Raw genomic sequence first — 14,542 nt, 5'->3', positions numbered from 1 at the left:
CTGTAACAAAGTGTTTGAAGTCACGCTGGTTCGTTCTGTTGCTGCGTGTTTCCATTCCATGATTAATGTGATTTGAAGAGAAGTAATAAAATGAGCTCTAGCGTTTCCGGACACATGTCCACATAACATATTTTCTTTCTTTGTGTGTGAGGTATGTTTCCTGAAAGTTTGGCCGAACCTTTTTGTAACACCCTATATATTGCACTTCTTGCTTTCGGAGCGTTCAATGTTCCTGGTTTGCTTTTTTTTCACAGTCCAGTACACCTTATTCATGAAACTTCCTGGCAGATTAAAACTGTGTGCCCGACCGAGACTCGAACTCGGGCCCTTTGCCTTTCGCGGGCAAGTGCTCTGCCATCTGAGCTACCGAAGCACGACTCACGCCCGGCCCTCACAGCTTTACTTCTGCCAGTATCCTTTCTTTCAGGAGTGCTAGTTCTGCAAGGTTCGCAGGAGAGCTTCTGTAAAGTTTGGAAGGTAGGAGACGAGATACTGGCAGAAGTAAAGCTGTGAGGGCCGGGCGTGAGTCGTGCTTCGGTAGCTCTGATGGTAGAGCACTTGCCCGCGATAGGCAAAGGTCCCGAGTTCGAATCTCGGTCGGGCACACAGTTTTAATCTGCCTGGAAGTTTCTTATCAGCGCACACTCCGCTGCAGAGTGAAAATCTCATTCTGGACACCTTATTCATGTTTTCATGCTTGATGGCTGTCCTCTGGATCCTCTTACCACAAAATATAGATCTGTCGGGGGTGAGATGGGGAGCTTCCCTTGCTAGAAGCGGCCCTTGGACGCCCTCTAGCCAAAAATAAGCGTGCACGGAAGCCTAGCGCGAGAGGTCTGTTCGCCACACTGATCAGTATCTGCGACCTGAGTGCTACTTCCGTACAGAGACATCTAAGAAGGCACCAGCTGGGTGGACAATTTCATAGTCTCTGTTTTTACCCTGATGCGGCAGAGTAAAAACAGGACACTCACACATCCTTGCATTCCCAAGACAAAAGAGGACAGTCACCTACTATCTGTGGTAACGCAGAGGAGGCAATATGCAGAGGGCGTTTTGTACTGGGCATTGACGCGTCACATTCTATTGGAGAAATATACCATCCGCGTTTTTGTAGTGTTTGATCGCCATACCGTTTATCGAAATCGCTGTTGAGGCTCAGAACATGCCGTAATATAAGGCACCATAGCGAGCCGCTCGTAGCCCATAATCCCGCACTTCCGCTGCGAACAAGCCCGAGGCAGGCGTGCGTGGGCGCAGGTGCTCGCTTGCGCACGTAGCCGCCGTTAATCCGGCGGAACGAATCCCTCCCTGGTCCAGCGAGACGGGGCACTACGTAATTCCCCTCTCACTGCGCGAGGGTGTTAAAAAGATACAGCACCGTGCCCGACAAATCCCACCCTCTGGCAGGTGCCGTGCTCTCGCCACACAGAAAAAAGAAACCCTCTTCTTTTCGATTTTTCAGTCTCGGGGAGCCCCTAACGGATTTAATTTCGAGTGGTTGCGCTTTCCGTTAGCACACTATAACGGTTGCAGATTGGAAGAGACACAACGGTGCCAGGATGGTGAAAACTGCTTCCACTTTTATTTGGAAATTATATTTCCGTGTAACATGAACTCTTTTCGAGCAGTGGAATATGGTAGCGTTTTTTTCGATGACGTCCTGTGCAGCTAACACCTCAAAATGTTGGAATTGACGCAATTGGCGAATTCAGCTTAATTTCTTTTTGCGAAGATTGTTTCGACGTGGCTCTTCAAGCTAGTCTATTCTCTGGGAACATTTTGATCCCTGCATAGCCTCCGTAACCTACACTCATTTGAGTCTGCCTTCTCCAGTACTGAAAATCAGGGTACGGTTATCTGCTGGAAAATTAACATTGTCGATTGAAATTCTTGTGCACAATTTATATGCAATAATATGAAAACCAGTGTACCGACAAATGTAGTCAAATGGTATTGCATTTGATGTCAGCTGTACAGTATATAACAACATATCAACGATTCAGGTAGTAGAGGATTGACTTCGGTATAGAGACAGTCGGCTCTGTGCGGTGTTAGTTTGTATGTATTAGCCTTTACTCTAGATAGGAGACAGACATCATTTGTAACAGTGAATGTTGTACACAAATTCCACGAGTGTGACAATGCCATGCGGTAAACAGTTATCACGTAATGAAAAGACAAAAATCGGCACGTAGAAGGAAATGGAACTCTCTAATCGTCAAACTGCCAAGATGATGAACTGATCAAGTACAGTGATTGATAATTTCATTTGACTGGGCCCACAATGTGGACAGAACGGAAAATATGGGGAAAGAAGAAAATTGTTTGGGGCATACAAATGGTAACTTTTGCGCAAAGCAAGAACCGCAAAACGTTGTTCTTGACTTGTCACTGATTTGCAGTTGCTAGTAACTATCAATAGTTTACGACAAATTTTGACACGTGACAAACATCTTTGATTCAGGAAACGACTACAGAGACCCGTATTAACAACCAAACATAAACATTTTAGATTGGATTTTGCTAAAAAACGTGTATCATGGACTTCAGAATGGGAAGAAATGATCTGCAGGGATGAGGAGAACTTTGATTTAGATGGGAGGTATGGATTCAGTACTATTGGTATGATATGAAAACATAGCAGCGGGTAAGAATGAGGAAAAATTTGGTGGTAGAAGAGTTTCGATTTGGGCAGCCTTCTGCGCTAAAGATAAATAATGCATTGCTTGGCTGAACACTATAATGACAAGATAATGTCTGTGGATGGTTCTGTTGGAATCAAAAAGTTGTTTGAACACAAAGATATGGACGCCTTACCCTAGCGTACACGTAGCCCGGATTTGAACCAAGTGGAAAACCTTTGTGGAGTACTTGTAAGGCGTGTTTAACGCAATGGAAGGTAATTTGAGGACATGTGTGAACTGAAAAGAGCGACAGTAGAAGAGTGGGCGACAATTTCACTGCAAGAACCCCAAACCCTAGCAAAATCATTGCTGAAGAGAATTTTTCAAGAAATTAGGAAGAACGGAGGTTAGACAAAGTACCAACAATGCAATAACACCACCGGACAGTGAGTACCTTAACACCAATTTCAACCCAGAAAATGCAAACACCAATTTTGTTAGTCGTGTTGTGAAACAAACTTTGTAATTCCGTCATGATTACTTATGCTTACATGCATTTACTATTTTCACAGTAAATTCGATGCTCATATGCTTCGGATATTGTACTACTACTTTCGCGGAACCCGGTCTTTTGCGCTGATGATTCCATGATGTCTTAGAAGGTCCTCATAAGTTAGTCGGGGCATCTATCTAATCTCCAACAATCTTCTGTAGCACCAAATTTTGATAGCTTAAATTCTTTTCTTATTTGAGTAGTTTATCGTCTTCATTTCACTTCCATAAAGGGATACATTGTCAGCGAATACATACAGAAATTACTTCCCAGCATTTAAATTCAATTTCGGTGTTAGTATATTTCTCATTTTCAAGGAAGCTTTTCTTTCTAACGCCTGTCTAAATCTTCATATCTTCTCCACTGCGACCACCGTCAGTTATTTCGATGCCCAAATAACAAAACTGTTCTACTGCCTTTTGTGTCCTACTTCCAAATCCAATTCGGTCGTCATCGGCTGATTTAATTCTACTTTACCCAGTTACCTTTGTTTCGAATTTGTTCATTTTAATCTCGTAACATCCTTTCAGTATACATTTATTCCGTTCAAACGCTCTTCCAAGTCTCTTGCTGTCTCTGATAACATCTTCGGTAAACCTCAAAGTTTTTATTCCGTCTCCCTCAGCTTTAACTCTTTCTACAGATTTCTTCTTGGGTTCCGTCACAGCCTACTGTGTGCACACGCTAAACAACAACATTGGGGCCAGACTACAAACCTGTCTCAATACGTTTTCAACTGCTGCTTCTCATCACGTCCTTCGACTCTTATACTGCAATCTGGTTTCTGTACAAGTCTTCAATAATCTTTCGCTTCCTGTTATTCATTCTTAGTCCGGTGTACAGTGTTAAAAGTTTTGTTTAAACCTACAATGCTAAAGACATAAGTTTCCTTTCTTCAACTTATCTTCTAAGATATGTTCTAGGGTCAGAGTCACCTTGCGTGGTCCTACACTTCTCCGGAATCCAACGTGACGATACCCTGGGTTGGATATTACCAGTAGGCGCTACAGTCCGGAGCCGCGCGACAGCTACGGTCGCAGGTTCGAATCCGGCCTCGGGCATGGATGTGTGTGATGTCCTTAGGTTAGTTAGGGTTAAGTAGTTCTAAGTTCTAGGGGACTGATGACCACGGCAGTTAAGTCCCATAGTGCTCAGAGCCATTTGAACCATTTGATATTACCAGTGTTTCCCCTTGTTTCTAAGTAATATTTTGGAACAATGACATATAAAGTAAATTCTGAATTAAAATGACGATCTGGAGAACGATCATATGATTTGCATAATTTTTTATGAAACTGCCTCGATCGCAATGTTTTTGAACAACATTGCCGGCTTCGGCAATGTCATAGCTATCTTCAGCCTCTACAACAGAAGTAAAAGAAGAAGCTTTACTGTCTAGTACATCAAGAGGTTAAAAAAGGAAACAGAAATTATAACATGAACACGACATACCTCTCATTTTTCTGCAAAATAACAGATATGAAAATTGCTATGCTTGCTTAATCTAGTATAAACTCAACATCCAGAACATTGAGACCACATCCCACAGCGACATTGGATGCCACCTGCTGGCGTTGCGGACATATAACGTGGTAAGAAAAATAAGTAATCGGAGCAGACACGGGCGGAGGATCACCCAAGCGAAGATATGGGCTGCAAATGAGGGAATCCAATGAGGTAAGAGACCCTGACAAAGGGCAGAGCATAATTACGCAGAGCCTGTCAACGAGTATCTCGAAAATGGTGAAACTGGTCGAATGATCACGTCCTACTGTTGTGAGCTTCTACAAAAAGGCGTAGAAGGAGAATGAAACGACCACTAGGTGCTAAATGGTGCGATGTCCACTACTCTTCACAGAACGTTTGGGTTCGGAGGCTTGTCTGCTCTGTAAAGAAGCGTAGATGGTGATCTGTGCCATCTCCTCCGAAAGAGCAAAATGCTAGTGCAAGCACATGAGTTTCAGACCGCGCCGTTTATCATACATTATTGAAATCGAGCTCCGCACAGACCATCCATACGTGTTCACATGTTGACCGAACGACATCGTCAAATACAACTGCAGTGGGAATGGAACCATCGGCATTCGACCGTTGATCAGTGGAAACGTATCGGCTCTTAGGATGAATCACATTTTTGCTACACTAGGTCGATGGTCGTCTCCACAAACGCCGTCATCGAGAAGAATGGCGGCTCGAAACGTGTAGACTGTAAGTAGGCTGCTTAGGTCTTTATGTTGGTAACGACACGTAGCGCTCTGTATGAAAATCACTGACTGTGCTGTGTGCAGTCTGTGGCTGGTTTGCATTGTTGGAATATTTTATAGTGTTGGGCAGTTCGATGTGAACAGCGCGTAGCGTTGCGCAGTTGGAGGTGAGCCGCCAGCCGAGGTGGATGTGGGGGGAGAGATGGCAGAATTTTGAGAGCGGACGATCTGGACGTGAGTCCATCAGAAAGAGTAAATTTGTAATATTGGATATCATGAACTGATATATATACAGGGTGTTACAAAAAGGTACGGCCAAACTTTCAGGACACATTCCCCACACACAAAGAAAGAAAATATGTTATGTGGACATGTGTCCGGCAACGCTTACTTTCCATGTTAGAGATCATTTTATTACTTCTCTTCAAATCACATTAATCATGGAATGGAAACACACAACAACAGAACGCACCAGCGTGACTTCAAACACTTTGTTACAGGAAATGTTCAAAATGTCCTCCATTAGCGAGGATACATGCATCCACCCTCCGGCGCATGGACTTCCTGATGCGCTGACGCAGCCCTGGAGAATGGCGTATTGTATCACAGCCGTCCACAATACGAGCACGAAGAGTCTCTACATTTGGTACCGGGGTTGCGTAGACAAGAGCTTTCAAATGCCCCCATAAATGAAAGTCAAGAGGGTTGAGGTCAGGAGAGCGTGGAGACCATGGAATTGGTCCGCCTCTACCAATCCATCAGTCACCGAATCTGTTGTTGAGAAGCGTACGAACACTTCGACTGAAATGTGCAGGAGCTCCATCGTGCATGAACCACATATTGTGTCGTACTTGTAAAGGCACATGTTCTAGCAGCACAGGTAGAGTATCCCGTATGAAATCATGATAACGTGCTCTGTTGAGCGTAGGTGGAAGAACATGAGGCCCAATCAAGACATCACCAACAATATCTGCCCAAACGTTCACAGAAAATCTGTGTTGATGACGGGATTGCACAATTACGTGCGGATTCTCGTCAGACCACACATGTCGATTGTGAAAATTTACAATTTGATCACGGTGGAATGAAGCCTCATCCGCAGAGAGAACATTTGCACTGAAATGAGGATTGACACATTGTTGGATGAACACACGCTGTAAATGGTACAGAAACTACTGGTTCTCCCGTAGCACTCTCCATACAGTGACGTGGTCAACGTTACCTTGTACATCAGCAACTTCTCTGACGCTGACATTAGAGTTATCGTCAACTGCACGAATAATTGCCTCGTCCATTGCAGGTGTCCTCGTCGTTCTAGGTCTTCCCCAGTCCCGAGTCATAGGCTGGAGTGTTCCGTGCTCCCTAAGACGCCGAAAAATTGCTTAGAACGTCCTCCTGTCGCGACACCTTCGTTCTGGAAATCTGTCTCGATACAAACGTACCGAGCCACGGCTATTGCCCCGTGCTAATCCATACATCAAATGGGCATCTGCTAACTCCGCATTTGTAAACATTGCACTGACTGCAAAACCACGTTCGTGATGAACACTAACCTGTTGATGCTACGTACTGATGTGCTTGATGCTAGTACTGTAGAGCAATGTGTCGCATGTCAACACAAGCACCGATGTCAACATTACCTTCCTTCAATTGTGCCAACTGGCGGTGCATCGAGGAAGTACAGTTCATACTGACGAAACTAAAATGAGCTCTAACATGGAAATTAAGCGTTTCCGCACACATGTCCACATAACATCTTTTCTTTATTTGTGTGTGAGGAATGTTTCCTGAAAGTTCGGCCGTACCTTTTTGTAACACCCTGTAGATCAGCCGACAAAAGAAATGACGTCATGGTTACGAATTTGCACTGCCAAGGGGCCGAGCCGTGTTCACACCTCCCTTTTGTCAATCCTATTTTTTTTTTTTCGCTGCTCGCTTTATTCAAACGTGGTGTAACGTCCGTTTGCGACAGCGAGGTGTAAGGTAGGGACCTATAATGACACCCAATATATATATATATATATATATATATATATATATATATATATATATATATATATATATATATATATATATATTCCTGGAAATGGAAAAAAGAACACATTGACACCGGTGTGTCGGACCCACCATACTTGCTCCGGACACTGCGAGAGGGCTGTACAAGCAATGATCACACGCACGGCACAGCGGACACACCAGGAACCGCGGTGTTGGCCGTCGAATGGCGCTAGCTGCGCAGCATTTGTGCACCGCCGCCGTCAGTGTCAGCCAGTTTGCCGTGGCATACGGAGCTCCATCGCAGTCTTTAACACTGGTAGCATGCCGCGACAGCGTGGACGTGAACCGTATGTGCAGTTGACGGACTTTGAGCGAGGGCGTATAGTGGGCATGTGGGAGGCCGGGTGGACGTACCGCCGAATTGCTCAACACGTGGGGCGTGAGGTCTCCACAGTACATCGATGTTGTCGCCAGTGGTCGGCGGAAGGTGCACGTGCCCGTCGACCTGGGACCGGACCGCAGCGACGCACGGATGCACGCCAAGACCGTAGGATCCTACGCAGTGCCGTAGGGGACCGCACCGCCACTTCCCAGCAAATTAGGGACACTGTTGCTCCTCGGGTATCGGCGAGGACCATGCGCAACCGTCTCCATGAAGCTGGGCTACGGTCCCGCACACCGTTAGGGCGTCTTCCGCTCACGCCCCAACATCGTGCAGCCCGCCTCCAGTGGTGTCGCGACGGGCGTGAATGGAGGGACGAATGGAGACGTGTCGTCTTCAGCGATGAGAGTCGCTTCTGCCTTGGTGCCAATGATGGTCGTATGTGTGTTTGGCGCCGTGCACGTGAGCGCCACAATCAGGACTGCATACGACCGAGGCACACAGGGCCAACACCCGGCATCATGGTGTGGGGAGCGATCTCCTACACTGGCCGTACACCACTGGTGATCGTCGAAGGGACACTGAATAGTGCACGGTACATCCAAACCGTCATCGAACCCATCGTTCTACCATTCCTAGACCGGCAAGGGAACTTGCTGTTCCAACAGGACAATGCACGTCCGCATGTATCCCGTGCCACCCAACGTGCTCTAGGTGTACGTCAACTACCCTGGCCAGCAAGATCTGCGGATCTGTCCCCCATTGAGCATGTTTGGGAACGGATGAAGCGTCGTCTCACGCGGTCTGCACGTCCGGCACGAACGCTGGTCCAACTGAGGCGCCAGGTGGAAATGGCATGGCAAGCCGTTCCACAGGACTACATCCAGCATCTCTACGATCGTCTCCATGGGAGAATAGCAGCCTGCATTGCTGCGAAAGGTGGATATACACTGTACTAGTGCCGACATTGTGCATGCTCTGTTGCCTGTGTCTATGTGCCTGTGGTTCTGTCAGTGTGATCATGTGATGTATCTGACCCCAGGAATGTGTCAATAAAGTTTCCCCTTCCTGGGACAATGAATTCACGGTGTTCTTATTTCAATTTCCAGGAGTGTATATATATGGTGTCCCAGCTATCTTGTCCACCCAAAATATGTCTGGAACAATAACAGGTATTGGAAAACGGTATCAATGTAGGGCTGGGGCCCATGAATGTACATATTTGGAAACATTCTAAAACGAAAGCATATGTGTTTTTTAACACAAACTTACTTTTTTTAAATGGATCTCCTATATTTTTTCTTTAGTAGTCCACAGCATGATAAAGCACATACACAATGGCGTTGATTGCATCGCAATATTCCCATTACATCCCGAGATATTAAGACGCGAAGTTGACGCTTGAAACACCCGAGCCGGCCGCGGTGGTCTCGCGGTTCTAGGCACGCAGTCCGGAACTGCGCGACTGCTACGGTCGCAGGTTCGAATCCTGCCTCGGGCATGGATGTGTGTGATGTCCTTAGGTTAGTTAGGTTTAACTAGTTCTAAGTTCTAGGGGACTGATGACCACAGCAGTTGAGTCCCATAGTGCTCAGCGCCATTTGAACCATTTGAAACACCCGACATGCGCTGCTAGCGCATGTCCTGAGGCTCAGGCGTGAACCCCATGCTGCCCGTAATCGCGATGTGATTGACATGCGTAATCACACTTCCATACTTATCAAGAGGTCCGAAACGAATAATACGGTCTTCTGCCATCCTGCATTAACGTCGTACATTCCAGCAGGTATTTATCCCATAGGCTAGGGGCGATGCGGTTCTATAACATATCTGTGTACAGCAACGTTAGTCACAAAGTTAACTTCGCTTATCGTTAATCCGTTACTAAAAAGGTAATGCCGTTCAACGTTTAAAGTTTACTTTACTGTAGATCTAGCGCAAATGACAGTTAATCATTCACTCGTAATAGTAAAATTCCTGTTGGTGGTTTTAGTGGTTGGTTGGTTGGTTTGGGGAAGGAGACCAGACAGCAAGGTCATCGGTCTCATCGGATTAGGGAAGGACGGGGAAGGAAGTCGGCCGAGCCCTTTGAAAGGAACCATCCCGGCATTTGCCTGGAGCGATTTAGGGAAATCACGGAAAACCTAAAGCAGGATGGCCGGACGCGGAATTGAACCGTCGTCCTCCCGAATGCGAGTCCAGTGTCAAACCTCTGTGCCACCTCGCTCGGTATGGTTTTAGTGAAACGAGCAAGTGTACTAAAAGTTTTACCGTTGTTTAGGTAAAAATGTTTTGATTTGGGAAGTTCAGGTAGGACATAGAAGATGAATGTAAACATGTTTAACCAATTAGTTTTATTATCACATAATTATCAATGTTATGTTTATCTAATGCGTTAAATGACAGATTGTTGCAAACAAGTGTTTTCTAACATCACTGGGTAAAATGGCCCTTTGTAGAAACTTCCACTGTGATACCAGCACTACATACTAAACATAGTGTTCACATCTCATGCTCAAAGTGATGCCCATTGGCTTACATACATAGGGTCACTCTGCGGATGAAGGATGCCCTACTTCGTGCTACTGTTTCCTCTTTGATGGCTGTACAAGCATCAATAATGCGTTGCTTCATGTCCTCTGGTGTTGTTGGTTCATGTTGGTAAACAGCATCCTTCACTGCTCCCCAAATAAAATAATCCAGCGGTGTAAGATCCGGAGATCGGGCAGGCCACCTAACTGGGCCACCTCGTCCAATCCACCTACTAGGGAACTTACGGTTCAGAAGTCGTCGTGCTCGTAAGGCGTTACGTGCAGGGCATCCGTCATGCTGATACCACATGACCATTCTCCGTTTCAGAGGTACGGTGTCCAAGAGAACAGGAAGATTGTGTCGTATAGATCTGGAGTATTGTCTGCTATTTTGGATGCCATTTATAAAGAAAGGTCCGATAATGGTATCTCCAATAATCCCGCACCAAACATCAACTTTCCACGGACGTTGATGCTCTACCTGACGGAGCCATTTTGGATTGTCTGCGGACCAATAATGCATATTCCTCATATTGACAGTTCCTTTGTTGAAGAATGATTCCTCGTCGGTAAAGAGAACATCTGCAAAAATATTTGGATTAGTCAGAAGTTTTTGCTGAGCCCACCGACAAAATGTTACCCTATTGCGGAAGTCATTTCCATGAAGATCCTGGTGTAAATGAACACAGAAAGGATGAAATTTATGACGTTTAAGAAGACGCTGTGCACTTGATTTCAACACACCAACTTGACGTTCAATTTGACGTGTGCCGATTTGAGTATTCACAGCAATGGTAGCGAGCACAGCAACTTCAGCACGTTCATCTGTGCGTGTTCTAGGACGATGTCGAGTTCTTGGATTTAAGCTTCCCGTTTCACGTAGACGAGATGTGAGACGACCAAACATCCGGCGCGAAGGCGATGGCTTGTGAGGGAATCGTCTTCTGTACAGTCGTTCTGCCTGAACAGCATTTCGTCCACCTACAACAGGGTACAGTACAGGTATGTAGAGTAGGGTAGAAAAGAGACATATTAAATTAATAATCATAATGTTCGCTAACAGTACTATCAACAAACAAGCAATCTCATAACGTATTTCCCGTCAACGTACATTCTCCATGGATCAGCAGCATTTCTACCATATCTTCATGTGTGTACATTATACTGTACAGTATAAGTTCCACAACACAACGTTTATTCACAATGTGTACTACCTCCGTGCCGTCACTAGATTACTCTGATGCACGACTACACTGGCAAGCGGTGTACTGCACGCCAAAGCAACAACAAATGGGATGCTCGGAGGGTGGTGGAGTACAGGAGTTTGCATGGGTCGCAAATCATAAACAAGGCGAAGTGGTAACTGTGGCAGTAGTGGGAACAGGCACAATGGGTCATATAACACATTAGATAAACCTTATTTTAGATGTGCAGGATAAATAAGACTACCTGACGGGTGTACACCGATCGGTACTGGTTCATATTGTGTACGTAGATACGTAAAATGTGCAAGAGGGAAACCATTATGTGCTTATGAGAGCTGATGGCAGCAGACCGTATTATTCGTTTCGGACCTCTTGGTAAGTACGGAGGTGTGATTACACATGTCGACCACTTCGCGATTACGGGCAGCATGGGGTTCACGCCTGAGCCTCGGGACGTGCACTAGCAGCGCATGTCGGGTGTTTCAGGGGTCAACTTCGCGTCTCAATATCTCTGGATGTAATGGGAATATTGCGATGCAATCAACGCCATTGTGTATGTGCTTTGTCATGCTATCGATTGTAGAAGAAAAAATATAGGAGGTCCATTTAAAAAAAACATAAATTTGTGTTAAAAAACACATATGCTTTCGTTTTAGAATGTTTCCAAATATGTACATTCATGGGCTCCAGCCCTACATTGATACCGGTGAAAGTCGTTTTCCAATAGTTGTTATTGTTCCAGAGATATTTTGGGTGGACAAGATAGCTGGGACACTCTGTATATGATGTCTTTTGAATATTATTAAGGTAAATACATTGTTTGTTCTCTATCAAAATCTTTAATTTGCTAACTATGCCTATCAGTAGTTAGTGCCTTCAGTAGTTAGAATCTTTTATTCAGCTGGCAGTATTGGCGCACGCTGTATTGCAGTAGTTTGAGTAACGAAGATTTTTGTGAGGTAAGTGATTCATGAAAGGTATAGGTTATTGTTGGTCAGGGCCATTCTTTTGTATAGCAAATATTCCAACAATGCAAATCAGCCACAGACTGCACACAGCACAGTCAGTGATTTTCATACAGTGCCCTACGTGGCGTTACCAACATAAAAACCTAAACAGCCTACTTACATAGCCCCCATGCTCCCCACAAAAAGTTTTACAAATTGTTTTGGGCACTGGCCAATACATATTTGTTGAAATTTTTTATATTAACGCTAACAAATATATCAAATGCACACACTTATCGATACAATGTTGGTCAAAAGCTAAAATTTTCTCACAGTCCATAAAGACAGTCCTGATTACTCGTCACAGTAGTAATTGCAGTTTTTTTCTCGAAGTCAGAGCAGTAAAAGAAAATGCACACGGAAGTAGTGGATTTCCATGCAGTCTTACCAACAAACTGCCGGATTCCTGATACGCAAATCGGTGAAGTATTTCGTTCCAAAGACGGACAGATAAGCTATTAAGCAGGTAGTCGTACTGATTTGGCTCATTAGTGTGTATAGGGTGCGAGTGCACTCTTAGTGGTCGTTGATGCAAGCATAATGTACAAGCGACTGTAGAACATAATTAAAAGAAAATTCATTTAGAGGTACAGTTAAAAAAAATCTGAATTGTCAGGATGTAAGAAAAAAATTTATATTCAACCATATAGCATTAGTTTATAATATTAGTTTTATGACAGTTATTAGTTGATCCGATTTCAACAAATGGTTCCAGAAACAAAAGTTGATAACATAAATGGTGTTCAAAGATGCTATGATGATTATAGAATTAGTATTTACGAAAGAAGATGACGGAAAACTTCTAGGGCATATTGGGTTTGTGTATAAGTTCGTAGAGTTTTCCCCTAATTTCAATAAACACAACAGACTCACATAACAGAGATTTTATTCATCAATAACATATTCTCCTTCACTATTTACAATAGTCTGCAAACACTGCAAACACTTCCCAACCCAACACCTGTATAGTGTTCTTTGCCGGTCTGTCGGAACGCGGGCAGGTGTTATCGTGGAATGGTATCGCTTCAAGAAGTCCCTGAGAAACAATTCGTAGTACATCATACCGTTGCTGTTCCACCAGATGCGTAACATTATCATTTGTGCTCTCGGGCAGGTCTTTGGACGGGAAGTCGCTGCCTTCTTTGGGCTCAGCCATTCCCTACTTTTCCTTATGTTAGCATAAAGACACCATTTATCTTCACCAGTAATGTTGCAGGAGAGGAATGGCTAGTGTTGTTCACGAGCCAATTAATGACGAGCAAGCAGAGATGCACATGTGACCACCCGCTGATTTTTGTCATTTTGACTTGGAGCATGCGTTATCCATGCACCCGATTTTTGAAGCTTCCCCAAGTCATGCAAATTTCGCATGATGGTGGAATAATAACGGTTCATTACATTTTACAGTCCTCTAGTACAATGACGTGGATCATTGTGCATTAATGCGTTTAAACAATCTTCATCAAACCCTGAAGGCCTTCCTGGACGTGGAGAGTCCCTAATGTCAAAACGATCCTCCTTAACAAGAGAAAATCATTTGCTTGCCGGACTCTGTCAAATCGCATTATCCCCCTACACGGCACAAATGTTTCTGGCAGCCGCCTTCACTGCTGTCACCCCTGTATTTGACAGAACGTACGCACCAGCAAATATAAATTAGCCTGTTTCACATATCCCAGTTTGTGCTGTGGTTAGAAAAATAACAAAGGGAGATGCAAATAATATGGGACGTGAAGTGACAGAAAAAAGTAAATTACAGCAACGTTACAAATACTAAATGAAATAACACAATATATTATGAGAAAATAGTAAATTGCAGCGTTCGTCGCTACATTGTGCAGGATACACTTAGTTCCACGTTGGCTTACCTTGGCTACAGTTTTTATTATGCTGTTGAATACACCGAACGTTCCAGCAGGAAGCGACGCACTGCCCTGTATGCTGTACGTCCACACAAAGCTGTAGGTATTGACCTACGCTGGCCTTCGACGACGAAGAACTGAAGCTAAGATAAACTGTGGTGTCACCGCCAGAC

Source organism: Schistocerca piceifrons, chromosome 6, assembly GCF_021461385.2.
Source record: "Schistocerca piceifrons isolate TAMUIC-IGC-003096 chromosome 6, iqSchPice1.1, whole genome shotgun sequence".
Lineage (NCBI taxonomy): Eukaryota > Metazoa > Arthropoda > Insecta > Orthoptera > Acrididae > Schistocerca > Schistocerca piceifrons.
The sequence above is the reverse complement of the archived record's forward strand: the minus strand, read 5'-3'. Positions refer to the sequence as shown.